Genomic DNA, 20,113 nt, shown 5'->3' on the forward strand with positions numbered 1-20,113 from the left:
CAAATTTCCAGCCCTCTGACCTTTTCAGTGTTTTGTCCACACTCTACATGAAAGGGCCTCTTAAGAGTGACAGGGCAGTATTCTAAAGACCAGATTTTAATTGCACCAAGTAATCGAATTGTCTGAATTCATAGCTGAACACAGGACAAGGTCAGAATCACATTTCTTATGCCATTTAGAAAGGTGACAAGTGAAGGGCTGGCCAAAATCTTACACCCAGCTTATGTAAGAGTAGAGACTGTCCCTAATGCTTTCTCCAGTCCACTTGTCTTGAACACCATTAGGTTCCACAGTAAAAGCCCATTTCTCACTTCCTTCATGTTAGTTAACTGATTACTAATTTTACCAATGAGAAGCCATTTTTATTATTTATCATTATGATTTTTATCATTTTGTCAATTAGCCAAGCTTCTGCTGTTGACTCCAGATAAAGACAGTTAAAGCACTTGGGGTGACCACCTAAGTAAATTTTTTCATGGTGAGCCAATGGAAGCAACAGAAGCAGCTCAGACTTTTGAAAAGTGATGAAAAAGACCCATGAGGCCCTGTTCCTTGAAAATGAAGAAAAGGGTGACAGCCCTACAGAGTTTTTTTCTTTGCATGTTCTTACCAACGCTCAGGAGATATTCAGTCTACTAGCTGGCTTCCCCATGTGGACCTCAGTCTATGGGATGTAACTGGGAGTAATTTACCTTCTGGGTTCTCTTACAACCTCCTTAGCTATGTAGGTGATTTCAGGCCCAAGGGGGAAGATATCAGATAAGCCCAGAACATTTTGATTCTACTGACCGAGGTTCCTCACCTCCCTTTCTTTGTTTCTGATAAATGCACATATTAAGGTCAGCTGAAGAATGATGACTCTGTGATGACTGCCCTGAATCCTTACTCCTCTGAGTTTCTGTCTTCTGTAGCCTCTTAGCCATGTTGCAGGTGAAGGTCTCAAGTTATCTGCACCACTAGGAATCTTTTGTATTATTGTGACTGATACGTATCCTCAGAGTTGTATCAGTGTTTTCCCCTATACACACATGCACATACACGCACCACACACTATACACATTCTGTAAGACGGAGCCTCTATTTTTGGTGTCGTACGGTAGAGCCAATCACTGGCTCTCAGGGAACTCATCACCCTAAACTATGCCTGACAGGACCAGAACACCATCATCTCGGACAAACACTGCCACTTTAAGTTCCAGTTCCCTTTCTATCCTCATGCATTTCAAGGAAATCACTTGTCTTCTCATTACAAGCAGCCAGAGAGAGCAGACAGTAAAATGCAGATAAGACGGGCACAGAGGGAGATGGGAGGAAAGTCTCTTGGACTTCACCCTCATACAATGGGCCCCAGTAAAACAGTGGGCCTTAATAAGCACATTCCTTTCCTTTCAGGTGCACTAAGATAGGGAAGCTAAAGGCAGACTGGGGGGATATGCCTGCAGCTGCAGAAAGATGTATGGGAACAGACACACAATTCTCCCTCCCAGATAAGCACAACAAAGAGACACAGAAGCAGTCCAAGCCTGATATAAACTCTCCCACCCTGAATCTTTAAAAACTCTTAGTCTGCAAGAGAGTGTGGCTTCTAACTCGGTCAGAAGTCCCTCCAAAGTTTAAAATAAACCTGTTAACTGTTAAGCCACCCTTCGTGTTTCTCCCCTATTTCTTTAATTCTTACAATGCCTTCCTGATGGCTGACTGCCAGGAAACCCCTTGGATACAATACTCAGCCTGAAGCTGCTGACTCCCCTGGGTGTTGCCCTCCTAACTACCCATGGAAGAGCTAACCCTGTTGACAAGAGCTTCCCCCAGCTCTAATCCTACCTGGTTTTGGTTTTGTTTCTTTCCCTACCATCTGGGCAGCTATGTTGGCCCAATGAATTTGACTTATAGTATTTTCATAGTATAGAGCTAATTTTATATGTATTTTTTCCATGGTAAACAAGTTACTCACATTTTCTGTCATTCCCACTAACCTTGCTAGGGACAGTCCAAAGGAGCAGCTCTAAGTGAGGATACTTTGCCGTGTATGACCCTGTCCCTAGAGCAGATTGGTTCAGGGTTGACACCTAGCAAAAAGGCAATCAATAGGTTGGTCAGCAACTTTTCTCATAACCTGATGCACACATAAAAGCTGGGTTAAACGCCATTTCTTCCTTGGAAATTTAACCAAAGAAAGGTCAAGAAAAAAAAAAGACTTGGTAGGATGCTTTGAAATGAAAATATAAGAATTGGAGCTACAACAGGTTGTAGGAAGCCCTGGTTGCAAAATATTGAAACTATGAGCAAGCTGTAGTGATGGTGGAGAGAAGAGTTTCAGGCCAAGGGAAAGAAGCAGCTCAGGGGAGACTGAGCTAGGCCAGTGGACGTGGCCCCCTAACTCCTGCCACAGAGTCCTGGAGTCTCCTGGAACCAGAGTGGCTCCTCAGTACCAGGGTAGTGAGGCCTTTCCCTTCCAATGCCTCTTCCTGACTTCCGTGGAAGACCAACTCCATTAATGTTCCACATTTGCTCTTACAAAACATCCCCCTCCTAAGCTAACCTAGATGAGTCTGCTCCTTACAACCAAGAAAACCCGCCTACTTTACTGGATTCTCTCTGTGTGCAGAGATGGTGGCATATATCTTTGTAGCCTTTTGCTCCTAATATAATGCATCGTAAGGGTAAGTGATGAGTTCTCAGTAAGTGAAAGTTGAATAAACGAATTTTTGAAAGCCCAAAGGAACAGACAAGTTCATACACTTACTGTTATGTTGTCAAGTCTTCAGTCTGGCTTTCTGGAAGTTGAACAAAAGATGGCTACATTCCTAGCACCCCCACCAAGCCTTTTCCTAGTCCATGAGTTTAGAGACGGACTGCACATTTTAAACAATACAAATCTATAATCAGATTCAAAATCTCCCTCAAGAGGATAAATTCTCTACTCCTATTCTCAATCCAGTTTGTTGAACTGATCAACACACACACACACACACACACACACGCACTCAAAATTATTTTAATATATGGATAGTCCTCGGTGTTGTTGTTTTGTTTTGTTTTGTTTTTTCGAGATGGAGTCTTGCTCTGTCGCCCAGGCTGGAGTGCAATGGCGCGATCTTGGCTCACTGTAAGCTCCGCTTCCTGGGTTCGTGCCACTCCCTACTTCAGCTTCCTGAGTAGCTGGGACTACAGGCGCCCGCCACCACGCCTGGCTAATTTTTTTCTGTTTTTAGTAGAGATGGAGTTTTACTGTGTTAGCTGGGATGGTCTCGATCTCCTGACCTTGGGATCTGCCCGCCTTGGCCTCCCAAAGTGCTGGGATTATAGCCGTGAGTCACCGCACCCGGCCAGTCCTCAGTGTTTTTAACACCTGAGTTTGTGGTTCTAATTGTCTGATTGAGCTACAAATTAACCAGAACTGGTTTGAGATCATCTTCCTGCTTGGAAGTTATTTCATCAATTCATTCTTTTATAACATTGTAGAAAAGTAACTTATGACAAGGAAGTAGTAACCTTTTCTTCCAAAGATATATAAAAATAAATTTGGTTATGAGGATAACTTTTGAACTTGGAGTTACTGAAAATTATTTACCATCAGAGAAATATGTACTGGTCCTAAGAATAATGATAAAAGCCACAGCCCCTACTCTGACAGCTGCTGGGCTGGTGGTAGAAGTTGTCTCATCTGCTCTTCCCCACCTTTCTGGGAGCACTAGTAGCTTTGACTATACACAGCTACCAGGAGAGGGAGAGTTCAGCCTAGACCAGGGGTTGGTCTCAAACCTTTACTGCAAAGGGCTGGACAGTAAATATTTCAGGTTTTGTGGGCCTCATAGTCTCCACTGCAAGTACTCCACCATGCTATGGTTGCACAAAAGCAGTCATAGACAATATGTGAAGGAATGAGTATGACTGTGTTCCACTAAAAGTTTATGGATGCAGAAATTTGAATTTTATATAATTTTCATGTGTCCCAAACTATTATTCTTCTTTTCAGCCATTTAAAAAAGTAAAAACCATCCTTGCCTTGTGAGCTGTATCAAATCAGAGGATGAGAACATGGACGCAGGTTTGGGGTCCCTGCTTCCTACCCTAGCTGAGTGCTGGGGGAACAGGCTGTAGAATAGATGCCTCAGGTCAACATGCGGGGCTCCCAGGGTGGAAAGACTAGGGTCTCCCTCCCCAAGGTGAGTTCTGGAGTGACTGTGAGCCCCAGTGAAGCTTCATGTCCCTCATGGTACCACAGCAGCAGAGCAACGGTGACCAAGGGGCCTGGACAGAACATCGTGCAGCCAGCTCTGTGACAGGCCCCTACAAATGATAAGGACAAAGAGTCAAAGTTCCTGAGCCTCCATTTCAAAGTAGAGAAGAAGATGATGATGGCTGGCCAGCAAATTCAGAGAAGGCTAGGTTGGAAGGTGAGATCTGCCTGGACTCTACAACCAGAGGCCATTACAAGACGGGGTCCCCTTGGCCAATACAGCAGGGGCAGCAGCTGATGCCCAAAGACTGCATGGGATGGAGGAGGCTCTCCTCAGAGGAGAAGTGGCCTGCCTCCATGCCTCTGGGTTCCCTAGAGCTGGTGAGGGGTAGGAGAGAGGGTGCTCACTGTCTGTTTGTGCTAGAGGTACAGGGAGAGTTGTACACAGAAAACACTCCAAACTCCTCCAATGCCAGAACTAAAACAGAATGCATCTTAGAAGCAGTATCTACCTTTCTTTAGAGAGCATTTTAGTCCATAAACAAAGGATATTTAAAAGCCACACAAGGCTAGGTGCTGTGGCTCACGCCTGTAATCCCAATGCTTTGGGAGGTACTGGAGTTTAAGACCAGCCTGGGCAACATAGTAAGACCCCATCTCTTAAAATAAAAGCCACACCCGTCTCTTCCCACTGGACCAGGGGTCTTCCCAGACCAGCTGCAGGATGGCTGACCTCCCGAGGGGCTGCACATCCTGTTTGAGACAGGGCGTCACCAGGCAACAGCAGGAAACCCAGCCAGCCTCCATGCTCTGGACACTTCTTGTGTGGTGATGACTTTACTCTGCAGAGAGGTGGCCACACTGAAGTGCTCCCTCTTCTGCAGGTCAGCTTCCATGACCTAGAAGAGCTCTGTGAGTAGGGCTGTGGTCTCGGGAGGATTATTCCAGAATCCCCTCAAAGTATTTGTTTAAGTTTAGAAACAGTGAGGCCTGGAAATGATAAAATCGTCCACATTTGACTGCCATTAATTCACTTTTATGAGAAGCAAAGCCTTTGGTTTCTTTAAGCCTCAATTTCTTTCTTCCTTTTTTTTTTTTTTTTTTAATTTATTTTTTTGAGACAGAGTCTCGCTCTGTCACCCAGGCTGGAGTACAGTGGCATGATCTTGGCTCACTGCAATCTCCGCCTCCTGGGTTCAAGCCATTTTCTTGCCTCAGCCTCCCAAGTAGCTGGGATTATAGGTGTGTGCCACCACGCCCGGCTAATTTTTGTATTTTTGGTACAGATGGGGTTTCACCATGTTGGCCAGGCTGGTCTTGAACTCCTGACCTCAAGTGATCTGCCCGCCTCAGCCTCCCAAATTTCTGGGATTACAGGTGTGAGTCACTGCGCCCGGCCTGTGCCTCAATTTCTTCCTGCCTCACTATAGTTACGTCATATTTATTTCTCTAAGTCCCTCCTCAACAGATTTTATTCTACTACTGAAATCCAGTCTGCAGAAACTAAAAGTTGTATAGTGGATATGAAATTTATATAACCATCATAGTTCAATATCTCAGGGGTAAAAATAAAATGTGACTATTTATTTCCACAAAACTGAACCTATCAATTCAGGATAACTTTTGCTTTAAAACTCACGACTCCTTGAATCAATAGTCAATTTCTGGATCTTTCCTCTCCTCCTAGGTCATCTTCTCCCTGAAGGCTGTCGCAGTTCCTGTGCAGAGAGAGAGGGCACTGCAGCACCCAGGCGCTGGTGAGAGGGAGCTTCTGGCTCACACTATTCTCTGCCTTCCATTGGCATTGACTCAGCCGAAACTTGGCACATCTTGTCCTCTTAGTCATGCGCTGGCATCTACCACTTGTGCCCAAATCCACCATGGCCTCACGTCACCAGGCCCACATATTCCCAGGTTCCTTTGGCTCTGCAAGCCTGTGGTGCTTGGGCACGCTTGGGCATGCTTGGCTGCTTTTTCTTCCCCCTGCTGTATTGCGGGGGCTTCTGAGACACTGACTTCCTTGGCCTCTCACTCAGTCCTTACCAGATGGGGGCTTCTTTTATATGCTTGCAGAGCCTCTGGTTCACACCCAGGGAAGTGAAGCATAGTTCCCTCTGCACCCAGTTCTTCTTTCACTAAAATGGGTTTTTATTGCCCACCCCCCAAACTCAAGCAAGGCCAATGGTAAGGACAGGATTTGGGACTGTCTCCAAGACATTCATTAATATCTACTTTAATATCTTCTCACAATTCTCTCCCCTCAGACATGCCAGGTCTTAGATGACATGACTTAAATTAGAAAGATGTCAAATATCCCCAAATTAACTTATAAAACTAGTGCAATCCCAGTTAAAATCCTAGCTGTATTTTTTTTTATAGATACTTGATATACTTATTCTAAAATGTGTAGGGGTTCTCACTGTGGTAGCACCTATACTAAAATTGAAATGATATGAAGAAGATTAGCGTGCCCTCTGCAAAAATGGCATGCAAATTTGTGAAGCATTCCATATTTTAAAAATAAATAAATAAAATGTATAGGAAAAAATAAGTTCCACAGGGAGCTAAATCAAATGGTACAATAAAGAGGGGAAATTACCCACCAGATAGCAAGACACCCTACAAAGTTGTTTTGAATGTGGCAGTTGAGTGGAATAGATGGTTCACAGGTAGCTCTGCCCTTGCCTGTGAATTTTGTACAATGTCGAGTTGGCTCCACAGTTTAATTGGGGGGGGGAAGGATTGTTTAGTAGATGGTGATAGAAAAATAGGCACAGAAAGAAAGGATAGAGAAAATTAAAGTAGGATCCATATCTAACCCCACATACAAAGGAGTTTCCAACATACAAGAGACCTAAATATGAAAGATAAGGTCATAAAGTTAACAGGAGAAAAGCATTGCGACCTGGAAGGGGTAAAGAAATCCTTAAATAAGACTTTGAAAGTACAAACCACAAGACAAATTGATAGATCGGATTACATCAAAATTAAGTATTTCTGTGAACAAGTGACATTGCAGTTGAACTGAAGAGATGATGACAGTTTGGGAAGAGATTATGAGGTCTAAAAGTGACAAAGGGGATGAATATCTAGAATATACAAAGAACTCCTGATAGTATCCCAGAAGAAAAATGTGTGACATATTCAGGCAATTTACAATCACTCAAGGCTGTGTAAGGCTGTAAGGCTATTACACAGCTATTAGCATAGAGAATTTAGAGAGCTCGAGAATGCCAATGCTGGCAGAGGTGTGGGAATAAGGTTTTCCTGCTGCTGGTGGGAGCACAGGTTGGAGAAAGATCTGGCACTAGCTAATCAAATTAAGTGTCTACTCAGGGGCATAGTTCCCTTAGAAATTCTCACACAGGTCCATTAAAGGGGTATGTAGAAGCAGGGGTCAATCCAGAATTTGTGGGGCTTGAAGTTTATATAATTTGGGGAACCCTGTTATGATATTGTGATATAATAAATAAAACATATTTGGTCCCTGCCACTGGTTCCTGACACCTGACTCCTAAAACCTTTGGAATCTCCAAAGAGATAAGTGTCTTTTTGTAAGCAAATGAGATGACTGGTGGCTGGGAGCTCCTAGATAGCTGTGGGATGGAAGCTGGTCACCAAAAGACCAAGGCATGATTAGGGAATTGGGACTTTCAGCTCCAGCCCCCAATGTCCAGGTTGGGGAGAGGGATTGAAGGTTCAGGTGATCGCTGATGGTCAATGATTTAATCAGTTATGTCTATATAATGACTCCTCCATGAAATAAAAACAAAAGGACAGAGCTTGGATGAGCTTTGGATAACAAAACATGTGGAGGTACCTGGAGGGCATGCTTGGAAAGGGCATGGGAACTTTGTGCCCCTTCCCACATACCTTGCCCTGTGTGTCTCCTCCATCTGGCTGTTCATCTGTATCCTTCATGATATCCTTTATAATAAACGGATAAACATAAGTAAAGTGTTTCCCTGAATTCTGTTCACCACTCTGGCAAATAAATCAAACCCAAGGAGGGGGTTGTGGGAATCCCAATTTATAGCTGGTGGTCAGAAGCACAGGTCACAACCTGGGGCTTTTGATGGGCATCTGAAGTTGGGGGTAGGAGCAAACTTGTGGGACCAAGCTCTTAACCAGTGGGATCTGATACTATCACCAGGTAGACAGTGTCAGAATTAAACTGAATTAGAGGACATCCAGCTGGTCTCTGCTGGAGAATTGCTTGGTACGTGGAGAAATAGCTCATCAAAGAAACGTTCTATGTTGTGTGAGTATAGGAGGAGAAAAATAGTTTGGCTCTTTTTCCCCTCAGACCTCTGTAAGAAAAAGAACACAAATGATGAATACACAATTAGGTATGGAGCTTTGGAAGAAGCTTGTACAAGTGAGAAGCCCCAAAGCTGGAGCTTTATCAGCCTCTCTGTGGATTAGCCTCAATTTATGGGGAGGTTCTTGGCAATGTTGTGTGTAGAGTGAGGAGATGAAAGCTTTTAAGCCAATTTGGTTATCACACCTCTCGGGCTCATTGGGATAGGTAATTGATGATACTATCTCAGCCTTCTCTTTAATACTAAAACATATACCTAAACCTAAAAAAATAGTCCTCAAGTAATGGGCACCCAGATCTCCAAAGTGGCTCAAATAATCTCCTATCACTAAGGCTAAGGGCTGCTGGGTGTAAACATGTCAGACCCATAGAGATAGGGTTAGGAAGTCCTCACACCTCTGGCGAGGCAAGATCATTCAGTTATACTTGTCGAGAGAAAATATTTTGCAATACTTCCAAGTTTGTTTATTTATTTTTAGACATGCCTGTCTACTAAGGAGAGTGTTTGAAAAAAGAAGCTCCATGAAATCTTCTGGATGTGCTGGAGCTTGCTCCACTCTGTGAACTGTGCCCCCAGGGTGTGTGCTGAGTTCACCTGCCCCAGCCAGTTTTCTGGGAGGAGATCTCCAACCTATTTCTAATGAGGGGCAGTGAAAGCTGGAAACACTGGGCTTCCCTATGATGTAAGGGACTCAGAGAAGAGGAAGAAGCTAAAGGAGCATCAGTCTCTCCTGAGTGGAGCTAGTTCTAGAGATGGCTACTGTAGGGGATCAGAATATGCCACCCTAAAATTTGTACTTTGGCGTAAGGATTATTTGAAGCTGAAGACAATTGAAAACAGCGGACACCATAAAAACACTCTCCTTCCCCCACCATTTGCCTAGAAGTAGGCTTAGATGCTTAATCACCAGACTTTTTTCTGTTTTGTTTGAGACGGAGTCTCCCTCTGTCGCCCAGGCTGGAGTGCGGTGGCGCGATCTGGGCTCACTGCAAGCTCCGCCTCCCGGGTTCATGCCATTCTCCTGCCTCAGCCTCCTGAGTAGCTGGGACTACAGGTGCCCACCACCACGCCCAGCTAATTTTTTTGTATTTTCAGTAGAGACAGGGTTTCACCGTGTTAGCCAGGATGGTCTCGATCTCCTGACCTCATGATCTGCCCACCTCAGCCTCCCAAAGTGCTGTGATTACAGATGTGAGCCACCACACCTGGCTTTTTTTTTTTAATTAGCCCAGTGACAGCATGAGGGGAATCTATACCACAAACCTTACTAAGACAATCCTGACTTTCTATTAGTTTCCCTCATATATTTATCTTCCCACAGTTTTCTGCCCTTGTGTCTTAGTCTGTTTCCTGCTGCTATAACAGAAGCTGCAGATTGCATAATTTATAAAGACAAGAGATTTATTTGGCTCATAGTTCTGGAGGCTGGGAAGTCCAAGGGAATGGCACCTGCATCTGTCAATACTCATTCCATGGTTAAAGAGAGGAAGGTGGAAGTGAGTCCGTGAAACAGAGAGAGAGGAAATCTGGCCAAACTCATCCTTTTTATCAGGAACCCACTCTCAATAACTAACCTACTCTTGTGATAACAGCATTAATCCATTCATGAGGGTCGAACTTTCATGACTTAATCACTTCTTAAAAGCTCCACATCCTACAATAAATTATTTTTAGAGATGGGGTCTTATTATGTTGCCTAGGCTGCTCTTGAACTCCTGGGCTCAAGTGATCCTCCCACCTCAGCCTCTCAAAGTGCTGGGATTACAGGCATGAGCCACCATGCCTGGCCCTGCAATAAATTTCAACATGAATCTTGGAAAGGACATTGAAACCACAGCACGTTGGAATCCTAAAATCCTTTCCTTTGTCTCATCACTTCTCTACAAATTTATTGTTCTTTGTTAAGATGTTATATAAGCCCCAGCCCCTAACCATCCCTTTGACTTGCTCATCACCGAGTTCCTTCTGTGAGGATGTGCATTGCACATGTTAATAAACTCTGTTTTTCTCCTGTTTTTTAGACTGTCTTTTGTCAGTCTCATTTGCAGGCCCCTAGCTGGAGAACCCAGGAGGAAGAGGAAAAAAGTTTTTTCCTCCTCTACACTCCCCATGCATGACTACAGAGTGAGGAGGAGGCAGCAAGCTCTGTGACCCCAACTGCAGAGCAGAAACAGCAATGAAAGGACTGATGATCCAACAAGGACCAAGCAACATTTCTGCAGCTATGGTCAGTGTGAATCTGGCTTGTTTGATGCCCAGAGTGAATTCATTTTTATCAATCTTCATCTATACAACAAAGTTATCTTCAGTAATAATCATAAAAATGGAATAGATAATAACAATGTCCAGGAAAAAAACAGTCAGTAAATGTTAAAAATTGAACTTCATATATACTGTTATGCCAGAAAAAAAGAAAAAAGAAGTGAAATAAATATTAGAGTAAAATAAAAAGAAATAGACAGGGAAGACTTATACCTACATGTTTGTTGTAGTCTGAGATAACATTACAGTTTATAACAAATAATAATAAAGAAAATTTCAAACTAAAAATATATTATGTCCAGGCATGGTGGCTCACACCTGTAATCCCAGCACTTTGGGAGTCTGAGGCGGGCAGATCACCTGAGGTCAGGAGTTTGAGACCAGCCTGGCCAACGTGGTGAAACCCCTTCTCTACTAAAAATACAAAAAAATTTAGCCAGGCATGGTAGTGGGCGCCTGTAATCCCAGTTACTCAGGAGGCTGAGGCATGAGAATCTCTTGAACCTGGGAGGTGGAGGTTGCAGTGAGCTGAGACTGCACCATTGCACTCCAGCCTGGGCAACAAGAAAGAAACACCATCTCAAAACAAAACAAAACAAAACAAAAAAAATATATATATATATATGCATTTAAAAATTAGTAAAAAATGTCATGTGTGAACTAAAATTTGTACTTGCAACCAAAAATGGAGGGGAACGGGGAGTGACTCTGCATAATGGGTATGGAGTCTCCTTTGGGAATGATGAAAAGTTTTGGAACTAGACAGAGGTGATGGTTGTACAACATTGTTAATTTACTAAATGCCACGGAATGTACACTTTAAAATTGTTATTTTTATGTTCTAGAAATTTAACCTCCATTCTAAAAGAGTTTAAAAAATACCATACCTTCAAGTGCATGCTCTGTTTCACTGCTACATTTTTAAAAATACAAATAAAAACTACAAGTGGTTACGTGGAATGGCAATATTGAAGCAACTGAAGTTCTATTTCTTTATCTTTATAGTCATTGTTTTCTCTTTGTTTCAACTGCATTATGTAAAGGCAGACATATATAGTACCCAGGAGATGGATAAACAACTGCCTTGGTGGAAACCCAGAAAAACTCTGACCTTTCTGGGCTTATCCTGGCGCCACTGAGACTGTGCAGGTGAGACTGTGTGTATTAGGAGACAGTACGACTAACAGGGAGTTCCAAAATTCGCTTTCATGTAGAGAACAATGCATATCAATGGATAAGTAATACAATTTGCTAATTTGAAGTTTACATGTATTTAATTAAAACTCACAGAAATTGTTTAGAATTTAAACCCAAAACCTACATTGTGAGGAAGGCGTTTTATCACAGCCATTATGTAGAATTGCCCATTTGTGGGCAATTGTCAGTTCATGGGCTTTTCATAAAAAGTGGATTACCTTTTATTTGGTTTTATTATTGCTTATAAACCTCTACTGTCTGCATCTGTAGCAAAGCACGCATCTGGCTCCCCTCCCACCTTCTCACCTTGGAACACCACAAGCTGTGGGCATCTACGTGCAGCAGGAAGCATCACTGAGTAAGCTGGACTGCACGTCAAGGGTAGACACTGCACTGTCCATCCAGCCTGCTCTGAACTGGCCCTGGGAAGGCGTGTCTGGAGAAGCTGTGTTGGAAGGATTAGAATAATACACATCTCCACACGTACTCTGCATGGGCTGCCTGAGAAAACTGTGTACCAGGTTGTGTTAAGAGTTGGAGAGTACAGATGCAGGTTTTAAGAGCCTGTTTTTCTGTGCCCTCTTCAGGAAGATTTAAGTGGATCCTGCTATAGAAAGGTGCATTCATGAAGGCTGCCTACAGTGGACCGAGTGGTCATTCCACTTGGGGTCAAGATGGGGTTCATGACAAAGCAGGTAACAGGGCACCAAGGAGGTGCCCCTGGCCATACTGGATGGAGTTCAGGACAGAATCCAGTGACAAGGAGGAATGGAGTACCTGGTCAGTGCTCAAGACAGAGTCTCATCCTTTTTTTTTGTTTACTTTTCTTTTTTTCTCTTTTTTTTTTTTTTTTTTGAGACAGTCTCACTCTGTTACCCAGGCTGGAGTGTAATGGCACGATCTAGGTTCACTGCAACCTCCACCTCCTGGGCTCAAGCGATTCTCCTGCCTCAGCCTCCAGAGTAGCTGGGATTACAGGCGCCCACCACCATGCCCAGCTAATTTATTTTGTGTGTGTATTTTTAGTAGAGACAGGGTTTCACCATGTTGGTCAGGCTAGTTTCAAACTCTTGACCTCAAGTGATCTGCCTGCCTCGGCCTCCCAAAGTGCTGGGATTATAGGCGTGAGTCACGGTGCCCTGCCAGCCCATCCTTACAACGTGCCCATCATGCCAACATGATGGCATGTTGTAAGTCCATGTTATGTGTGTGCCTGGTGTGTGTGTGCGTGTGTGTGTGTATGATGTGTTGGGGGGTGGCATTGCTGCTTCAGCTCCCTGGGTTCACCCCAGCCTCAGAGCACCAGGTTAAAAACAACTCAAAAAATTCTAGCCACCATCTGCTGGGGCAGCTGAGGCTTCTGGTCAGGGGCTCGGTCTGCAACAAAGGAGCAGCTGAGCAGAACTGGACCAAGTTACCAGCCCCTAGAGAAGCAATGAATTCCGGCTCAGGAGTTGAGAGCTATTTACTGGTAACGTTTTACCTGGTCTTACAATTGAAGTTTGCCTATCAGGTATGGAAAAGGAGAAAACCTCATGAGCCAATGTGGAAAAGAGACATTTTATGGCCCCTTTGGGGAACTCTTGACTGTGGCATGAATCTATGGCCTGAAACGGTAGAAGAAGAAAACAAAGGAGAAATTTGGCATCAGGTTGGCAAGAGTCTTGAATGCTTGCCACGGAGTTGGGGCAATGGGGAACAATAGAAGGTTTGTAAGCAGAAGGAAAGGGGAATGAAGGGTTTTAGAGATACAACTCTGGAGGCAGTGAAAAGGAAGAACTGGGGAGGGGAGATGTTGATTGGAAGCATCAAGACCTGTTATGAAAGTGCCTGCAGAAGTCCTGGAATAGATAACAAGGGCTTGGGCTGGGGGTACAAGAATGAAAGGTCAGCTAGATCCCTGCTAAACCTAGTGTGAAGCTAAACAGATCAACACACTCATCAGATACAGCCATGGCGGGGACTATGGCAAGGCATAGAAAGCACTTCAACCGACATGATGGTCAGGGATGTCATACAGAGATGCTCCCTGAACTGCATTCTGAAGGATGATTCAGTGAGCTAGGCAGGAAGGCACCAGGCAGAGGGAGCAGCACGTGCAAAGGCATGGAGACCCAGGAGAGCATGGGGCCTTTGACCTGCAAGAGATTTCCTGTGTGTGACTGCTATATAGGGTAGGTATGGGTAGGGGAGTGTCAGCAGGAGGCTGACTTACAAGGGGCTTGGTTGGTTTACTGTTGGTTAGTTTACCCGTGCTGATTGGTTTACTAAGGGCAAAAAGGAGCCATTGAAGGTGAAGGTTGAACACGCCCAGATTTCTTCTCTTTGTGCTCTATTCTTTAAATTGTATTTTATGTGGCAATCGATTTACTGGTATTTTTCCTCCAGTCTAGATAATTATTAAGTGTATGGATTTTGCCAGTATGAAATTAATCTGCTCTGTGGAGCAAATTGTTTGGACAGAACAGCCTTGAAACTTTGTTTCTGCCCTGGCAGCCAGAAGGTTGCAATATGAGCTGAATTTGGCCCTAAACTAAGTCCTGGTGGCTAATTAACCATGAGCCAAGGCTGAGAAGTGGAGTGGCTTGTGCCCTACAGTCGTGAGAAAAGGCACAGGGGAGCGCTACGTGGACTTGAGCTTAGCATCTCTGGTTGCTCAGAGGGCAAAGTGTCCTGCGGGAGGTAAATTGCGGTAAAACAGTTTAAAAAGTGAGAGGAATGGGAGAGGTGAAGTTTAATTCCTGCTGGTTTCGCAGTGATGGTATTACGCTTAGGAGTTGAAAAATGATTTCTCTAGCCCATAGGAACTCAAACTCACTGAAAGAGAAAAACTTGGCATTGCTTTAGCAAAATTCAAGTAGATGCTACATTCCACTGGAACAATCTAGAATGCCTGTGCTAGTTTCTTCTATATTGCAGGTTGCATTCTCTGGCAGGCCTGCTTCACTTGGCAGCACCACTTTTAAAGAGAAATGGCTACATCTCCAGGTTCGGTGTCCCGGGCTTGCAGAGAAAAGGAATAAAATTAAAACAGTACTTGAACTTTTAAAAATATTTAAATTGCTGGCTCATTTCAGACTGGCATTTCTTAAAATGATGGTCTCTGCTCACCAAGCCACTGCCAAGGGACCCACGGTGGCTGTCCTGTATCCTTCAATTTGATTAGAAGAACTCTCCTTGCTCATCAAGGCTTTCCATAGCTGTCTCTCCCATTTATCCTCCACGCCTGCGAACTTCTGTCATAAGTTCTAGTCCAGCCCATCATCTCACTGGTTTCACTGGACACCAGGCACTATACTTACTTTTTCTTTTCTTTTCTTTTTTTCTTTTCTTTTCTTTCTTTTTCTTTCTTTCCTTTCTTTCCTTTTCTTTCTTTCTTTTCTCTTTTCTTTTCTCTCTCTCTCTCTCTCTTTCTTTCCCTCCCTCCCTTCCCTTCCTTCCTTTCTTCTTTTTTTGTTTTTTTTTTTGAGATGGGTCCTCACTCTGTTGCACAGGCTGGTCTCAAACTCCTGGGCTCGAGTGATCTTTCTGCCTCAGCATCTTGCGTAGCTGGGACCACAGGTCCACAGGCATATGCCACCACATCTGGCTAACTTTTTGATTTTGTATAGAGATGGACTCTCACTTTGTTGCCCAGGCTGGTCTCGAACTTTCAAGCCATCCTCCAGCCTCGGCTTCCCAAAGTGCTGGGATTGTAGGCGTGAGCCACCATGCTCTACCTGTACTTGCTTCTATTTTTGCGTTCTGTTAGATTGTGTTCCTCATGACGTAAAGAATGCAAACCCAGTAGAATGCATTTCTGTTCTTGCATGCTACCTTGCATTCTTGTTCATAAAGCTTCCCCTAACTTCCTCCCTCCTTCTCCACCTGCTCAAATATGTCAATGTTCAGACTTGGACCCAACCCTTCTGTTGCTGACTGTACTGGTGGCAGTCCCTTCTCCCTGCCAAACAGGACCTCAGTGCTGTTTAGGGGTCCAACTCTCTCCAGCTAAGGGGAAGGTGATCTGGCCACAGCTCAAGATAATTTCCAACTTCTAAGTCAACTATCATGGTTCCATTCCCTGACTTTGACTAGCTGGGGTGGGCAGGCTGGTTGGTTTGTAGAACATCCTTCAATTTCCAATTTCCAATTCAATTTGCCTGATTATTTCCTCATTCCTCATGATTAGATTCAGGTTAAACAATTTGAGGTCGGAATATGAATAATCTCTTGATTAACCGAGAGGGTAACTGGTATTTATCATTCCTGAATCCTCTAAAGTGTGAGGGGAGCCACAGAATCCATGCCCTTGGGGGCATCTTGTTTATTTTTATTTTTGATTTCACAAACTTTTATTTTAGGTTTGAGGGTACACGGGCAGGCTTGTTACATACGTAAACTCGTGTCACCCAGGTATTGAGCCTAGTACCCAATAGTTATCTTTTCTGATCCTTTCCCTCCTTCCATATTCTACCCTCAAATAGGCCCCAGTGTGTTTTGTTCCCCTCTATGCATCCATGTGTTTTCATCATTTAGCTCCCACTTATAAGTGAGAATATGTGGTATTTGGTTTTCTGCTCCTGCATTAGTTTGCTAAGGATAACGACCTCCAGCTCCATCCATGTTCCTTCAAAAGACCTGATCTTATTCTTTTTCACAGCTTCATAGTATTCCATGTTGTGTGTATAAGTACCATATTTTCTTTATCCAATCTGTCATTGATGGACATTTAGGATGATTCTATGTCTTAGCTATTATAAACAGTGCTGCAACAAACTTTTGAGTGCATATGTCTTTATGGCAGAATGATTAATATTCCTTTCCGTATACACCCAGTGATGAATGGGATTGCTGGGTTGAATGGTAGTTCTGTTTTTAGCTCTTCGAGGAATCACCACACTGCTTTCCACAATGGCTGAACAAATTTACACTCCCACCAACAGTGTATAAGCATTTGCTTTTCTCTGCAACCTTGCCAGCATGTTATTCTTTGACTTTTTAATAAAGACCTAACATTCCAACAGGTGTGAGATGGTATCTCATTGTGATTTTGATTTGCATTTCTCCCATGACAATGATGTTGAGCTTTCTTTCATATACTTGTTGGCAGCATGTAAGTCTTCTTTTGTAAAGTGTCTGTTCGTGTCCTCTGGGGGGCATCTTTTTTATAAGTGAGTTTCTCAAATATATACCAGTCATGGGGATCCTGTGATTTTGTGTTTCTCGTCCAAACTAGTGAAGCCACTTGCATTGAGAGAGGCCCTTACCTCTCCAGGCCCTTGGCAGTCCTGCATTATCCACAGAATGCCCAACCCAGGGCCCCACAGTTAGGCCTGTGCTGCTGCCAGGGATTGCTATGGGTGGAGATGGCAAGGGCCTGACAGATGCCTATGTTATTGCCACCCCCGCCAGGGCAAGCTTCTCCAGGGATTCAGCAGAGGCTCAGCTTGCAGCCTGCTCTCTGGCTCTACCTCCTTTCTGCCTGGAGGCTCCTAGCCCTGGCCCTCAAAAGGCTGAATATTGAAGGGAATGGGGCCAGGTACTTTTACAGTACATCACATAGGCACAGGATAAATGTTTTGAGGGAATCAAGAATAAGGAGGTAGAAAGAGCTTTAGTGATAATTGACTGTTTTTCAGACCAATGCCATGAAATAATACAAACAGCAAGAGGAAATCTGATTGTTATTATTTTGCTTACCAATATTCTGGAGCTTTAGGCAAAATTGCAAAGGAGCTATTATTTTTCTTTGGTACCTTCAAGCTTCCCCTTCTGGTCCCTCACAATTGTCCTTCCTTAGACTTCTAGAGCTCAAAATGGCTCATATCAGGAATTAGCTTCAGTTTCCTTGTTCACACTGAAGTATGTATAGCTAATAACATTTTAAAGTGTTACTTCTATGGAGATGTTGGCATTTTGCCAGGTTCCACAGCCAGTAGAAGAGATGCAGCTTAAAATTCCTTGCATCGGCCAGATGGGGAAAATATGTGACTCTGTATATGGGTCTCCCCTAAAATTCATTTATTTGTTCAATAAATATTCATTGAGGCCTATTATAGCAAAACCTTAGGGAAATAAGGAATGCATATAAAAGTACACAGGAAAGAATTTACACGAATGGGCAAAATGTGGCAGGGAGTGTTACATGTCTTGTCTGAGATTACCAAATTTACTTCTGACAATCAATCCGTAAATCACTCAAGAACCAGAGGAAGTACTGGAGACCTGTTACTCAGTCTGTGATCTGCATTTACAGTGTAGTTTGGATAGCAAGAATAATAAGCATGAAGCAATTAGCCAATTGTTATGGATAGAATGTGTCCCCCCAGCAAATTCACATGTTGAAGCCCTGACCCCCAGTGTGATAGCATTTGAAGATGGGGCCTTTGGGAGGTAATTAGGGCTAGATAGGGTCATGAGGGTGGGCCCTAGTAGGGGATTAGGGCCCTTGTAAGAAGAGAAATCAGGCTGAGTGCGGTGGCTTACGCCTGTAATCCCAGCACTTTAGAGGCTGAGGTGGGCGGATCATCTGAGGTCAAGAGTTCGAGACCAACATGGTGAAATCCCGTCTCTACTAAAAATACAAAAAATTAGCTGGACATGGTGACGGGCGGGCGCTTGTAATCCCAGCTACTTGGGAGGCTGAAGCAGGAGAATCTCTTGAACCCGGGAGGCGGAGGTTGCAGTGAGCTGAGATCGTGCCATTGCACTCCAGCCTGGGCAACAAGAGAGAACCTCCATCTCAAAAACAAAATGAAAAACAAAAAAAGAAGAGAAATCGAAGCTTGTTCTCTCTCTCTCTCTCCACATGTGAGCACACAAAGAAGATTGTCATGTGAACACACAATGAGAAGGAGGCTGCTTGCAAGTCAAGAGAAGATGCCTCAGCATGAAACCTGCCTTACTGGCACTTTGGTCTTGGACTTCCCAGCCTCTAGAACTGTGAGAAATAAGTTTCTGTTGTTCAAGCCACCCAGTCTCTGGTATTTTGTTATGGCAGCCAGAATTAAGACACCAATGAAGCAAGATAATCAGTAACTGGATACTTAACTGTGTGGTATGAAACATAGGGGCTTTAGTAGAGAAGAAAATTGGACTTTCTTGGGGACATCCTTACTACTTCAGCTCAAGTATCATGTTTTAGCTTGTTTCTGTCTTTGGAGGAGGCTGCACATTTTAAAAATACCCCCAAAGGTACAAAGACGAATGCTACAGCCCCTCATTCTCATTATCCAGGCTTAATAAATGTTAGCCGTTTTCCACTTTTGTTTCCTACATATGTTTTCTACAAAATGAGGACAACACCTTAGATAAAGCTGAAGTTCTCCATGTTTCATTCTGCATCCCTTCCCCCAAGGGCTTCTTTTGCTCAATATGGGGCTCATGAGAGTCATCAGTGTTGTGTGAGGCAGCTGTTTGTTCATTTTCTGGACCAAATAATGTTCCATTGTGTGACTGGACATACTTAGTCTATCCGTTCTACTGCTGATGAGCATTTGAGCTGTTACTATTTTTTAATCATTACAAATTATCTTGCTAAAACATTTTTGTACATGGCTTTTGGTGACCAAGTAGACTCATTTCTCTCAGGTATGTATCTCAGAGTGAAACTGTTTTATCATAGTGTATGCTTTATATTTAGTGCTTTACAATTCCTGATTAAGAAATCTTTGCCTGCCCCTAAGGATGTAAAATTATTCTCTTATGGCCTGGCTCAGTGGCTTATGCCTGTAATCCCAGCAGTTTGAGAGGCCAAGGTGGGAGGATTGCTTGAGGCCAGGAGTTCAAGACCAGCCTGGGCAACATACTGAGACCCTCATCCCTACAAAAAAAAAAAAAAATTGTTTAATTAGCTGAGCTTGGTGGTACGCGCCTATAGTCCTAGCTACTCAGGAGGCTGAGGCAGGAGGATCACTTGAGCTTGGGAATTCAAAGCTGCAGTAAGCTATGATCATGCCACTGTATTACAGCCTGGGTGACAGGGTGAGACCCTGTCTCTAAAAAGATACAGCTGTTAAAAATAAATTTTAAAAAATAATAAATTATTCTCTTATGTTATTGTCTAGAATCTTTGTTATTTTACCTTTCAGATTTAGATCTACAATCCACCTGGAATTGATTTTTGTATATGCAGTGAGAGGTAGAGGTCAAGTTTTGCTTTTTCCCG

General features: G+C 43.6%; 1 non-coding gene across 1 annotated transcript; it reads left to right on the forward strand.

Moving 5' to 3' along the window:
- Positions 1-6,595: 6,595 nt before the first annotated feature.
- Positions 6,596-6,700, forward strand: LOC114677823 (U6 spliceosomal RNA). Its single transcript, XR_003729264.2, has one exon. It is a non-coding gene; the product is annotated as a U6 spliceosomal RNA (small nuclear RNA).
- The last annotated feature ends 13,413 nt before the right edge of the window (positions 6,701-20,113 follow it).

Source organism: Macaca mulatta, chromosome 4 (assembly GCF_049350105.2).
Source record: "Macaca mulatta isolate MMU2019108-1 chromosome 4, T2T-MMU8v2.0, whole genome shotgun sequence".
Classification (NCBI taxonomy): Eukaryota; Metazoa; Chordata; class Mammalia; order Primates; family Cercopithecidae; genus Macaca; species Macaca mulatta.